We start from the raw sequence: 14,750 nt of genomic DNA on the forward strand, positions 1-14,750 counted from the left end.
GGCAATCCAGATTAAAGTAGAATTTGAGCTAGCATTAAAGTTGAAATCCCCCCAAAAAAATCACAAAAAAAATACTTTGGGCTCAAATCACAAAGCTTTACACAAGCTTACCCACTTGTTGACCGACTTACGCACATGTACTGCGGCAGGTCGCATCTATTGCGCAAAATCACCTACCAGTTCGTAATTTCCAGCAATAGCCATTAGGAGGCACGCCGGCGGAGGCACAATCACACGCTGATTGGAGGCAATCAGCGGGTCCATTGGACGCGATGTCTGGCGGACGTGATGTCCGCCAGCCACCTGCAATCGTTCTCGAGACAGGCAGTAAGGCGGTCTACCTATGTAAACAAGGCACATCACGTTTCTGACAGGGGAGAAGACACTGATCTATGTCTCCCCCCAGTCAGAGCAATCCCCACACAGTTGGCAAACACCCCCTTGGGACACGTTTAACCCTTTGATCACCCCTGATATTAACCCCTTCCCTGCCAGTGTCACTAGTACGGTGACAGTGTATATTTTTAGCACTGATCACTGTGTCAAGTGTCTGATTTGTCTGCCGTAATCCCGCTAAAAATCGGTGATTGCCGCCATTACTATTAAAAAAATTAAATAAAAATTCCATAAAATATCCCATAGTTTGTAGATGTGAGAACTTTTGCCCAAACCAATCAATATACGCTTATTAGGATTTTTGTTTTGCCAAAAATGTAACAGAATATATATTGGCCTAAATTGATGAAGAAATTTTAATTTTAACATTTTATTTTTTTGTAGTCTTTCCCTGCTGGAGAGATTTCAGGTAATTTCTTGCCCTGACAGGAAGTAAAGGAAAGTCTCCAAAAATAAAAACCCCAGAGAGGTTTAAAAGTAAAAAAATAAAAAACTCTTGGTCAACTTGGGCTGTGAACCAGTGAGGGATGATTTTTCTTTTTGTATTTCTTCTACCTGCCGGTAGGGATCACGCCCCTCCGGAATTTTGATCAGCAAGTTTGTATGTAGCTTTAGGAGACACCAGTGTAAAATGTTACAGGTAAAACCCACTCAAAAATTCAGCAAGTATTAAAAAATGATCAAAAAAACAAAACAGTATTTCCTTTCCATGTATTACTTTGACTTGCAATGTGTCTCTGAACTGGCCAGCAGATTGGATTACTAGAGTCTATTCCCTCTAGACAGCGCCCTCCCTCCTGGCATGTGATGGCCCTCCCCTCTTCTAGGCGTGTCTAATTACTGTCTGTGCTGATCCAGCTACTACTCCTCTTTTATGCCGCAGTCTGGGGGAGGAGTGAATGGAAACACTGAGAGCAATGGTGTCCAACTCAAATTTCTTTGCAGGCCGCATCAGGGGTAATCTGTAAGACTAGATGTTCAGAGCCCCCCTCTCTCCTGCTTTACAGCAGAAGTCAAGAGTCCAACATGACAGCACACCAGTGCACAAAGCGAGGTCCATAAAGACATGGATGAGCGAGGTCGAGGTGGAGGAGCTTGACTGGCCTGCACAGTCCTGACCACAACCCGATAGAACACCTTTGGGATGAATTAGAGCGGAGACTGCAAGCCAGTCCTCTCCAACATCAATGCCTGACCTCACAAATGTGCTTCTGGAAGAATGGTCAAACATTCCCATAGACACACTCCTAAACCTTGTGGACAGCCTTCCCAGAAGAGTTGAAGCTGTTAAAGCTGCAAAGGGTGGGCCAACTCAATATTGAACCCTACAGACGAAGACTGGAATGCCATTAAAGTTCATGTGTATGTAAAGGCAGGCGTCCCAATACTTTTGACATATTAGTGTATGTGCATGCTGCTGCAGGCAAACTGATTGGCTGAACTTCGTCTTATTGTACAAAAGTGATCCGTAGCTTTCTAAACAAAAAAAAAGGGATATCGATCACATGATTGTTTTCTGTACGCCAAATTGCGGAATGATGCGGCTATATGCTACTAATCACAAACGTGATCAAATTGGGATCCTGTATTCAGTTAGATGTTTTGGTTGCATGACTGCATTCTCAAAAATTGCCCATAAAGCTCTGGCCTAACAGATGCGAGTTAAAGTGGTTGTAAACCTCAGACATTATATATGAACAAAGCATATCCCTCTATAGCAGTGGTCTCCAAACTGCGCCCCGGGGGACGGATGTGGCCCTTTGCGCTCCTTTATCTGGCCCTTGGGGCACTATTCCATCCACTGACACCAACAATGGGGCATAATTTCTGTTGCTGATACCAATAGTGGGGCACAATTCCTCTCACCGGCGCCAGCAATGGGCCAATATTCCTCCCACTTAACACCAACAATGGGCCAATATTCCTCCCACTTACACCAAGAATGAGACAGAATTCCTTTGGTTGATGCCAACGGTGGGGCAGAATTCCTTTGGTTGATGCCAACGGTGGGGCAGAATTCCTTTGGTTGATGCCAACGGTGGGGCAGAATTCCTTACATTGACACCAACAATGGGGCAAAATTCCTCTCATCAGCGCCAACGGTGGGGCAGAATTCTTCTCACTGTTGCCAATGGTGGGGCAGAATTCCTTCCTTCCATTGATACCAACAATAGGGCATTTTCTACTCTCACTGGCTCTAGTCAAGCCCCCCCCCCCTAAAGTCTGAAGAGCAGTAAACTGTCCCTTTGTTTAGAAAGTTTGAAGACCCCTGCCCTATAGTGTGTATTTGTCTCACTCCAGAGCACTAATGCCTCGTTTCCACTGAGCGGTTCGGTTCGGTACAATTTAGTATGGTTCGGAACGGTACACCTCGATCAGGCTTGCGTTTCCACCACCAACAGTACCTCAACAGTGTAGCTCCACCCTGTTGGTACCCCAACGAAAGGGTCCCAAAAAAGTGGTACGGTTCGGAATTAGGGTACCATTCACAACTTTTGACAATGGAAACGGTAAAAATTGCGTACCGAACCGAAACCTACCGCTAAGTGGAAACGAGGCATTTCTGTCTGATGCCTCCTTACTCAGCTTGAATCGCTTTTGAAAAGTTTTGTTCATATTTCATATGTGAGGTCAACAACTACTTTAAGGTTTGTTGCAGTTACCACAACGTGAACAAGCCTGTAAGTGGCTGCTGTCATATTGGATCATTTGGTCTCTTGGGGACCACAGAAATCCCCCCCACATTTTCCACTCCCATTCCATGTGAATTTTACAAATTATCTGTAATCCTCCTCCAATGGATTTTTCCTAACCCTAACAACCTAAAATAAAAAACTGGGGGAACCAACCACACAACGGCTTTGTCGGAAACCTCCTTAAAGAAGACATTGGTAATGATGTCATTGCCCTCTCTGAGTTGATCTGTTTGTATTGGATGTGTAGTAATAATGATATGTTGTGGGTGGGTGCTCTGGGGCGCCCCCTGGAGTAGGATTGTATGGCAGCTTGTCTGTGTTCATGGGAATATTTTATGTGTTTGTTTTATCAGGAAACCTGTACACACTGTGTAAGATAGTTCAACCGAAAATCTTTTGTATTTTTGTAACAGGCTGAAATGCAATTAATAAACCTTTTTGTTTTGCTTTCATGTTTCCTTGTATTTGCTCATCTCGCTTTGCAGGAGGTCAAAATTAAAGTGGTAGTAAACCACACCAAGAAAAAACCTGCGTACACGCACATTATAATAGATATACCCCAAAAAAAAACCCCTCCAGCACCTGCTGTCACCAGTATAGGTGCTTCCATCTTCCACCCGGTCTTCTTCTGTGTTCACAACTTCAGTCGTGAGAATGGCTGAGCCACGATGATGTCACACCCAGGTATGCGCGCAGGAGTTGAAGCCCTGGCACAGAGTTCTTAATTGATGACAAAAAGAAAAAGATAGGAAAAAAGTGGGGCTTTACAGGCCAATGGGAGGAGAAGGATCACAAAAAAACCAACATGTTCAAAAAATATACATTTTATTGATTATTTCAGTTAAAAACATGAGCTGTCATGCACATGTGAATACAATATGTGTCACAATTAATTAAAACCAATTAATCAGAGTCATTAAGTAGAAATACAACCCATAAGGACAAACCAATGCCTATATGGGGAAAGATGGTAGGTCTCAGGTGGAAGGCGGTCAATGTAGGTCCCCAGCAAGCCGACGTGTTTCGCTCATGGCTTCCTCAGGGCCAGAGAGACCATGACAGACCGGTATTTCCTTTGTATACTGATGAGGATAATAAGATTACGGCAGGGCATATGGTTCGAGGCACGTCTACGGTTCAGTGATCAAATAACGACACTCAGGTTTCTCGTTTATGCATTTATATGTGTACATGCGGATATAGCTGTAACTGTTGACTCTAGTATGTTATCAGGAGGTCACTTTTTATATTTCTACTGGGTTGCAGCCCAATGAGACCAGATAATGAGGCGGAGCACCGCCTATATCCCAGCTATCCAGGAGAACTATCCTGCTGGCAATGGCTAGATCCCAAATTTCTTCCTCCCCTAGAGTACTTCTAAGGGCACAATCAATTATGGAGGTGTATTTCAGACAAGGGTTGCAAACGTAGTGACCTTATTAATGGTGAAGCTGCAGCTTCAGGCAGGTGATAGCATACCGACAGGATGTCCTATCTTAGGAGGACAAAGGTACTCCAATGTACCTGGCCTTTAAATAGACCTCTGTAATGCCTTCCATGGCTTAGCATGGGCTGTGCCATCAATTAGTTCTTAATTGATGGCACAGCCCATGCGTATGCGCCAGGGACATCACCGGCTGCTGCTAAACGGTGCACGTTTAGGAGATATTTACTGTACTTATAGGTAAGCCTTATTGTAGACTTGCCTACAGGTAAAAATCACCCATGTGAGTTTACTACAACTTTTACCACTTCTGGACCACCCAACGCATATATAGGGTGGCCCGGCTGTGCAAAATCATGTATAGGTACCTGATTTGATGCAGCGGGAGCCAATTGATCGTGCGAGAGTATGGCAGAATGGCCGTAAACAAGGCAGGCGGCTGTTCTGTCACAGAGGAAGAGTGAGCTAAGCTGAAACACAGATCTCTCTTTTCCTCTAGCACATCCATCCCCCACACAGTTAAGCCCCATACACACACGCAGATCGTTGTCATACAAATGTTCGTCTTTTCTCCCCGGGATGTTGGTGTCTGTTGAAAAGTGCAAAGACAGCACAAGGACAGCACAAGAATTTTGTCCGCAGACTTCAGCTGACTGCAGAAGTGATGTCATGTAATGGTTAACTTTCCCTGTGTTTTTTATTTTCTGAGCATGCCCAGTCTTGCAAATCTGCGGTCTGTCGGGTGATTTCTGTACTGACAGGCAAACAATTGTCCGTTCTGGTGTCCGCAGACAAAAATTTTCATGTTTGCAAGAAAGACTCTTGTCCGCAGATTGTGTGCAGACAGCTGTCGGAGGCACCATACTAACACGCATACAATCGGCAGATCTTTCGTCCGCCGACGTTTGTATGACGACGATCTGCGTGCGTGTATGGGGCTTTAGAAAGCATTCCCTAGGAGCACACTTAACTCGTTGAGCACCCCTTGTATTAACCCCTTCCCTGTCAGTGTCAGTGACCTAAGTCACCAGATTCTCCCCTCTCTCGCCGCCGGAGGCTCGCTCCCGCTGTATTCAGACACAGCGGGAGCCAGGCCAGGGGAGGAGAGGCGGTGATCACCGCCGCTCTTTCCCGATTCTTCGGGGATCGAGTGAGCAAATCTGCCCGCTTGTGTAAACAAAGCGGGCGGATCTCCTGTGACAGGCAGGGACAGATCACAGGATTCAGCATAGCTGAACCTGCGATCTGTGTCTCTGTCACACAGTCCCCTCCCCCCCACACACGTCAGTAAGCATGAGGCACACATTTAAACCCTTGATCACCAACAGTGTTAACCCCTTCCCTGCCAGTGTCATTATTACAGTAAGAGTGCATATTTATAGCACTGATTACTGTAGTAATGTCACTGGTACCCCCAAAAATGTCAGTTAGGGGTCCGATCTGTCCGCCGCAATGTCACAGTCCCGCAAAAACAAACGCAGATCGCCGCCATTACTAGTAAAAAAAAAAAATACATTAAAAATGACATAAATCTTTCCCGTAGTTAGTAAACGCAATAACTTGCGCAAACCAATCCAAATACACTTTTTGTGATTTTTTTTTTCTTACCAAAAATATGTAGCAGAAAACAAATTGGCCTAAAATGTTAAAAAATTTTGATTTATAAATTTTTTTTTGGGAATGTTATATATCAGAATGTAAAATATATATATATATATATATATATATATATATATATATATATATATATTATATATATTTTTTAAATTGTTGCTCTTTTTTTCAAAAATTAAAAATCGCACAGGTGATCAAATACCACCAAAAGAAAGCTCCATTTGTGGGGAAAAAAAGGACATCAATTTAATTTGGGTACAGCGTTGCACGACCGCGCAATTGTCCGTTAAAGTAACACAGTGCCGAATCGCAAAATATAGCCTGGTCAGGAATGGGGTAAAATCTTCCGGTCTTAAAGCGGTTAAATATACGCTCCTTGAGAATTTTTTTTGTCAAAAGACATGTAGCTAAATACATTTTGGCCTAAATATATGACAAAAATTTAATATATTGGATATTTTTTAACTGTCAAATTAGAAAATGTCCATTTTTTCGCAACATTTTTTTATTAATATCGCAAAAAATGAAAAGCACAGAGGTGATCAAATACCACCAAAAGAAAGCTCTGTTTGTGGGGAAAAAAAGGACGTAAATTTTGTTTGGGTACGGCGTTGCATGTCGGCGCTGCAACTGTCAGTTAAAGTCATGCAGTGCCAAGTTGCAAAAAGTGGCCTGGACGTTAAGCAGGAAAATCCTTCGGTCCTAAAGTGGTTAATGTCAGATTTGTGTGTAATAATGTTGCAGTCTCACTAAAAATCGCTGATCACCATTACTAGTAAAAACATAAAAAATTATGCCATGAATCTATCGCATAGTTTATAGACGCTATAACTTTTGTGCAAACCAATCAAAATACACTTATTTGGATTTTTTTTTTTACCAAAAATCTGTAGCAGAATACATAATTGATGAAAAATTAGATTTTTTTAAAAAAAACAATTATTGTGTTTGTGTATGTTTTATAGCAGAAAGTAAAAAAAAAAAAAAATATTGTTTTTTTAAAATCGTCGGTCTTTTTTTTTGTTATAACGTAAATAAATAAAAAAAACCGCAGAGGTGATCAAATAGCACCAAAAGAAAGCTCTAATTGTGTGAAAAAAAAAATATATATATTTTATTTGGGAACAGCGTTGCATGACCGCGCAATTGTCAGTTAACGTAACGCAGTGCCCTATCGCAAAAAATGGCCTGGTCATTAAGGAGGTAAAACCTTCTGGAACTGAAGTGGTTAAAGTCACAGGTGCACTTACCTAACCCCAAGTTACTTGCACTAAATGCATCAGCTTCATTGATGATTGTGATCTGCAACGCTGACTGAGCTGATGGTATCTGACAGTCGTATGCTTGCTCTTAAAATGTACAGTGGGTACGGAAAGTATTCAGACCCCCTTAAATTTTTCACTCTTTGTTATATTGCAGCCATTTGCTAAAATCATTTAAGTTCATTCTTCTTCCTCATGAATGTACACATAGCACCCCATACTGACAGAAAAACACAGAATTGTTGACATTGTTGCAGATTTATTAAAAAAGAAAAACTGAAATATCACATGGTCCTAAGTATTCAGACCCTTTGCTGTGACACTCATATATTTAACTCAGGTGCTTTCCATTTTTTCTGATCATCCTTGAGATGGTTCTACATCTTCATTTGAGTCCAGCTGTGTTTGATTATACTGATTGGACTTGATTAGGAAAGCCACACACCTGTCTATATAAGACCTTCCAGATCACAATGCATGTCAGAGCAAATGAGAATCATGAGGTCAAAGGAACTGCCTGAAGAGCTCAGAGACAGAATTGTGGCAAGGCACAGATCTGGCCAAGGTTACAAAAATATTTCTGCTGCACTTAAGGTTCCTAAGAGCACAGTGGCCTCCATAATCCTCAAATGGAAGACGTTTGGGACGACCAGAACCCTTCCTAGAGCTGGCCGTCCGGCCAAACTGAGCTATCGGGGGAGAAGAGCCTTGGTGAGAGAGGTAAAGAAGAACCCAAAGATCACTGTGGCTGAGCTCCAGAGATGCAGTCAGGAGATGGGAGAAAGTTGTAGAAAGTCATCCATCACTGCAGCCCTCCACCAGTCGGGGCTTTATGGCAGAGTGGCCCGACGGAAGCCTCTCCTCAGTGTAAGACACATGAAAGCCCGCATGGAGTTTGCTAAAAAACACCTGAAGGACTCCAAGATGGTGAGAAATAAGATTCTCTGGTCTGATGAGACCAAAATAGAACTTTTTGGCCTTAATTCTAAGCGGTATGTGTGGAGAAAACCAGGCACTGCTCATCACCTGTCCAATACAGTCCCAACAGTGAAGCATGGTGGTGGCAGCATCATGCTGTGGGGGTGTTTTTCAGCTGCAGGGACAGGACGACTGGTTGCAATCGAGGGAAAGATGAATGCGGCCAAGTACAGGGATATCCTTGACAAAAACCTTCTCCAGAGTGCTCTGGACCTCAGACTGGGCCGAAGGTTTACCTTCCAACAAGACAATGACCCTAAGCACACAGCTAAAATAACGAAGGAGTGGCTTCACAACAACTCCGTGACTGTTCTTGAATGGCCCAGCCAGAACCCTGACTTAAACCCAATTGAGCATCTCTGGAGAGACCTAAAAATGGCTGTCCACCAACGTTTACCATCCAACCTGACAGAACTGGAGAGGATCTGCAAGGAGGAATGGCAGAGGAGCCCCAAATCCAGGTGTGAAAGACTTGTTGCATCTTTCCCAAAAAGACTCCTGGCTGTATTAGATCAAAAGAGGGCTTCTACTAAATACTGAGCAAAGGGTCTGAATACTTAGGACCATGTGATATTTCAGTTTTTCTTTTTTAATAAATCTGCAACAATGTCAACAATTCTGTGTTTTTCTGTCAGTATGGCTGCAATATAACAAAGAGTGAAAAATTTAAGGGGGTCTGAATACTTTCCGTACCCACTGTATGTACTCAAAACCAAAAATGTAATATATTGCAGCTTTCAAATTTTTTCCTTTCTTTCGTTTTTTTTTTTCTTTTTTCATTTTTTTTGCTCATTCATTTTTAGCCTGCGCTCTTGCCAAGCAGATACATTATTTTACTGCTTCTACAAATTCTGGATGGAACCTCTGTACACTGCTACTTCCTTTCCAGCAAACTATGCAATGAAAACCAATGATATTTAGTTCACATATATTGCAATACATGCTTAAAGCGGAGTTCCACCCTGGATTTTTTTTTTTTTTTTTTTTTAATAACCCCGGGACAGTCAGGGTTAGTACATTCCACAATGGCTAGCCTCTGATCTGTCCTGGGTTGCACTTACCTGTTAGGACAAATACTTACCTTGCAAACGTCTTGTCCAGCGCTGCCATCTCAGATGTGGGCAGCTTGAAGCCAGCGCGTCCTCTTCGGCGTCTTCTTCCGCCTTCTTTGGTCCCACGATGCTCTGTGCCGGCCCCGACGTCACTTCCGGGTCGCTCGTGTCATCCCTCCACAGCTTCTGGGCATGCCCAGAAGCTGTTTAGAAGGGGATGACGCGCGCGACCCGGAACTGACGTCGGGGCCGGTGCAGGCGCAATGATTCCTGGGAGCTATGACGTCCAGCTCCCAGGAATCATTGCAGAGCCAGGAAGTGACGACGGGCCGCGGCCGAGGAAGGAGGAAGAAGGAAGTAAGGTAAGTATTTTTTCTTCGCTACGAGGTAAGTAAAAAAAAAAAAAATATGCGATTATCCATTTCTTTTTCAGGTGACCCGGAGCGAGAAGATGGAGGTAAGTATAAAAATAGGGTGGAACTCCACTTTAAGCTGACCAAATGCGTTAAAGTAATCCCACTTCTGGCCAGTCCTACACTGCTCTGCCACTGCAAATGCTACGGTGGGCACCATGCCAACATGAGGCTTAAAGACCCCAGGTGGGTGAGAGTGACCAGATTCAGGTCAAATCCCAATAGCTTGTACATGTATTTAAACTAGCAGGTGTTAAAGGGGTGTGACCATATTGCAATGTATGTGAACTAAATATCCCTGTTTTTTTATTGCATAGTTTCCTGGAATGGGTGTAGCAGTGTGCAGAGGGTCCATCCAGAATTTGTAGTGTTAATATGTGGTCACACCCTTTTAGCACCTGATAGTTTAAATACATGTACAAGCTATTGTATAACTTATATTTTCTCTATCTTACTGCTTCTGACAATCATTCTGGTTTTATCCTTTACCATCACTCCCATTGCCCCACAGAGTGTGCTCCTCTCTCTACCCCCGGGACACCTGTTTCTGGAAAGTAACAACGGGTGCGGGAAGAAGAACCCTTCCCCCCCTGTCATGGTGGTGACTGCTGGAGCATGTTACGCCAAAAAGATGGGTGTGACATGCTCCAATAAGGTGAACTTATCCTTTAAACTTGGCAGTGTAACAGCTAAACATAACTACATCAGACCACTAGATGGCAGTCATGTCTTACTAAAACCATGTGCACTGAATAGGACCTCCTGCCACTTACAGAGAGGGATCTGTCACAGTATAATGTCACCTATTACTGGTAAAGAGAATAATAAACATTTATTTTATTCTATGAATTTAAATTTGCTTTGTGTGAATCTGTCACAATTAGTTTCAATTGACACCACTGCCCTTTATCCTGTACTTTCCTTTTTAACCATTGAAAAAAGTTGTTCTGGAATACCCAGGACTGCCCTAAAACTGAACTCCAGGATGATAGAAAAGACAAATGCTGCTATGAAATCATTCCATTTGTGGTCAGTGGGAAGAATGTTCCTTACATTGGTGGGAAGAACGCCCATTACATTGGGGTTTAGTGGGAAGAATGCTCATTGCATTGGTGGTCAGTGGGAAGAATGCTCCTTACATTGGTGGTCAGTGGGAAGAATGTCCCTTACATTGGTGGTAAGTGGGAAGAATGCTCCTTACATTGGTGGTCAGTGGGAAGAATGCTCCTTACATTGGTGGTCAGTGGGAAGAATGTTCCTTACATTGGTGGTCAGTGGGAAGAATGCTCCTTACATTGGTGGTCATGGGGAAGAATGCTCCTTACATTGGTGGTCAGTGGGAAGAATGTTCCTTACATTGGTGGTCAGTGGGAAGAATGCTCCTTACGTTGGAGGTCAGTGGGAAGAATGCTCCTTACATTGGTGGTCAGTGGGAAGAATGCTCCTTACATTGGTGGTCAGTGGGAAGAATGCCCCTTACATTGGTGGTCAGTGGGAAGAATGCTCCTTACATTGGTGGTCAGTGGGAAGAATGTTCCTTACATTGGTGGTCAGTGGGAAGAAGGAGGAGGACACACCCAAGGAGCTCTCTGTGAGAACCAGCCCTTTTCAAGCCTGGGCCTTGCTTGCTAGCTTGGCCCAGGAACAATGCCTGATCCTGGGGGAGGCCCTGGGAGGGACCCCCCTGATGACACGGGGCCTAGTGAGGAGGAGGTGGAGGACCTGTCTGTGGGTCCAGGCCCCGATGAGAATGCGGATGTCTTCAGCCAGAAGGTTATCAATCGTTTTAGGGCGATTGGAAGAGCTGAAGAAAAGCTTAAAGTTTTGAAGGCTGAACATAAATCCTTCAGAGCCAAATACTGCCAGGCCTGGAGTAAAAATCGTACAGCCATGAAGCCTGAGCTACAGGAATTGGAAGATAAGGTAAAGAAACAATCTTTATTATTGGAAAGGCTGAAAGATAGAAGCGGAGTGTTTAAAGAAAAATTTGATAATGAGAGGAGATTTGCCAGCCAAGCATCAGCAAGTTCTGTGGATCAGCAGCCTCAGGTAAGGGATGACCAGGCTCCATCTGCCTCTGCACCTCTCCCCCCATGCCAGAACTGGGAATCGCCAGCGGCAACCAGCCAGGGGGTTGAGAGTGGGCATGGATCCCTGACATTCATCCAGGAGATGGAGTCCCCCCTGAGAGCAGATAAGTTTGCATTCACTGATGATCCATCAGAAATCCCTGTGGATGGGCAGAGGAGATACAAACCAGCAAAGCCAGTACTGGTGGAGAAATCCCGGTATACCATGCTGCCATCCAACATGTCTGCCCCACCTGCTGTAGTGGATGGTGTCCCAGGTGAGAAGGAGCTTTGCCTACAGCTACCTATTGGAGATTCTGCTGTGAACACAACCAGTACAGACATGCAGGGAAAATCCCTGACCGTGAAATCCCCGGACCATCAGGTGAATGTGGATGGACCTGCATCTAACACCCCAGACATGGATTTTGCTGGTCTTGCTGAGACCAGTAGTCCCTCTGAAAGCAAAATGGCTGCCAGCTCCAAGGAGTCTGTTTCACTTTCACCAGAGCTTCCCAGTGTTTCAGGGCAGATTGACCAGCTGATTGCTGGTGGGGGAGGGGATCAGCATGCTGCTGTGTTTGGAATGGAAGCAGCCATGAAAGTTACCTGCAGTGTTTTACCTGCTGCTGTGCTAGAACAGAATTCCATTTCCACAGCTGAAAACCCGGTCCCAGTGGAAGAGAAGATGACAGCTGAAACTCTTACCAGTGCAGCACCAACTATGGATTCTGCTGTGAAGACAACAAATATCCCAGCAAGTATTAAAAATGACAATAATCATAAAGCAATGAATGTGGTGGGTGGTGGTGAAGGGGATAATATTGCTGGGAAAAATAGAAATGACATTTCTCCCCCTGCTCAGCAGAGGAAAGATTTATCGATTGTACAGATCAATCCCGGATCTGTACAATCGTTATCTGTTATGTCTGTGTCGGATGTTTCAAAACAAACTGATGGATTTTCTGCTGGGAGGAATGTTGGAAGCTATGCTTCAGCTTTGGGGAGTCACACCAGGGTGGGTGGTGGGTTTTCGGTTAATAATCGCAATTCAAGGAGGTTTGTTGGGGGGTTGGTTAGTGGGTATAGGAGGAGGAATGTGGTTCAGTTGCGGTGGGAGGGCGATGGAACGCCGCCAGTAAGGGGGAGAGTGGCCGAGTTGGTCTTGGAAATGGGGTTTAAAGCCTGTGACATTTTTGCTTTGATTTGCCCGGTGGGAAGTTATGAATTTGATTTATCGTTTGTGAAACCTGAGAGTTTGGATCTCTTTTGGGAGAGATTTAGGAGGTGCAAGGGCCTTCAGCAGTGGAGTGGTTTGGTGCCAAAGGTGATCTCAAGACAGCCTCTGATAAAGTCGGTGACCATCTTGGTGCGTAACGAATCCATACCAGAGGCTGATTTATTAGTATGGCTACGCCGATATGGCGAGGTCCTCACTCCACTGCGGAAGGTCCTTGATGAGCATGGGATATGGACAGGGGCCTGGACAGTGTCACTAAAATTGGGGGTGCTGGGCGATGTAGTTCAGCACCTTCCCTGCTCAGCCTTTCTGGGTAGGGATAGGCTGACCATTTTCTACCAAGGTCAGCCTAAGGTATGTAATAAATGTGGTGATAAAGGCCACTTTGCATCGTCCTGCACCCACAAGAAGTGCTCACTGTGCCAGGATTTAGGCCATTTGGCCAGAGAATGCACCCAGATTCGGTGCAATTTGTGCCAGCAGCTGGGTCATCCATATAGCCAGTGCCCAGAGGCACTGCATAACTTGCCAGGATTGGAGACTGAGCTGCAGAGGCTTGATAAAGAAGATGTAGCAGCTGAAGTTAGAGAGGAAATTGTTGTTGTCCCTCCTGTGTCTGTTGTGTCAGATTCTGTTTCCCCTAGTGATGTGGTCCCTGAGTCTGTCCCTCCTGTGTCTGTTGTGTCAGATTCTGTTTCCCCTAGTGATGTGGTCCCTGAGTCTGTCCCTCCTGTTGTTCCTACATCTACTGTGCGTAGATCCTCCAGACTAGCGGAAGCTGCTGGGGGGGCGGGTATAGTGGATCTTCCCCCTCGGCCTACTCCACCTCCAGTCCCTGTCTCTCGACACCGCAAACGCGGCCAAGAGGGTGCAGGGGTGCTGGATGGTGGTGGGGTCGATGGGGTTGAGGGAGGGGTGTCCATGTCCCATGTCTCACCCTCTGTTGTGGAGGATTCGGATGATGAGGGGTGGGAGAGGACAAAGAGGAAGAAAAAGAAGAAGAGGAAGACCAGTAAGGCGGTCATTTCTTCCTTACAGTTAGAGCCAGGAGGGGTTCCTCTTGGCAACACATTTTCGGTTTTATCAGGGGAGGAGTTAGTATCCGATTTATCTACTTCTTTATCATCTATGGATGAGGGGGAGTCACATAGTGTAAAGAGAGCTGCTTCGGTTGATGAGAGTGTGGTGGAGGTTAAGAAACGACTACCCCAATCATCCTGATGGCAGAGCCCGCTCTGATAAAGGTGGCGACCATTAATGTCGCCAGCGTGAAATCTGCAAGAGCTCGTGATATTGCCTTATTTTTGCTCAGTGAGTTTGATGCTGAGATTTTATTTTTGCAAGAGACCTGGCTCAATACTTTGGCCGATGTCCATCTAGCAAAAAGGGAGTGGAGATGCGGTCCCTCCTTTTGGTCTCTTGCGGCTGAGCCTTGCAGCGGAGTTGCGGTTCTTTTTAAAACCGATATGGTAACGTGCCGGCGGATAATTGAGGTAGAAATGGGGAGATGCATGGTCTTAGACGTCTCTGTTAGGGGGCAGGACCTGCGCCTCATCAATATCTATGGACCGCAGTCAAAATGGGAC

Source organism: Pelophylax lessonae (genome assembly GCF_965119305.1).
Source record: "Pelophylax lessonae genome assembly, chromosome: 13".
In the NCBI taxonomy this organism is placed as follows: Eukaryota; Metazoa; Chordata; class Amphibia; order Anura; family Ranidae; genus Pelophylax; species Pelophylax lessonae.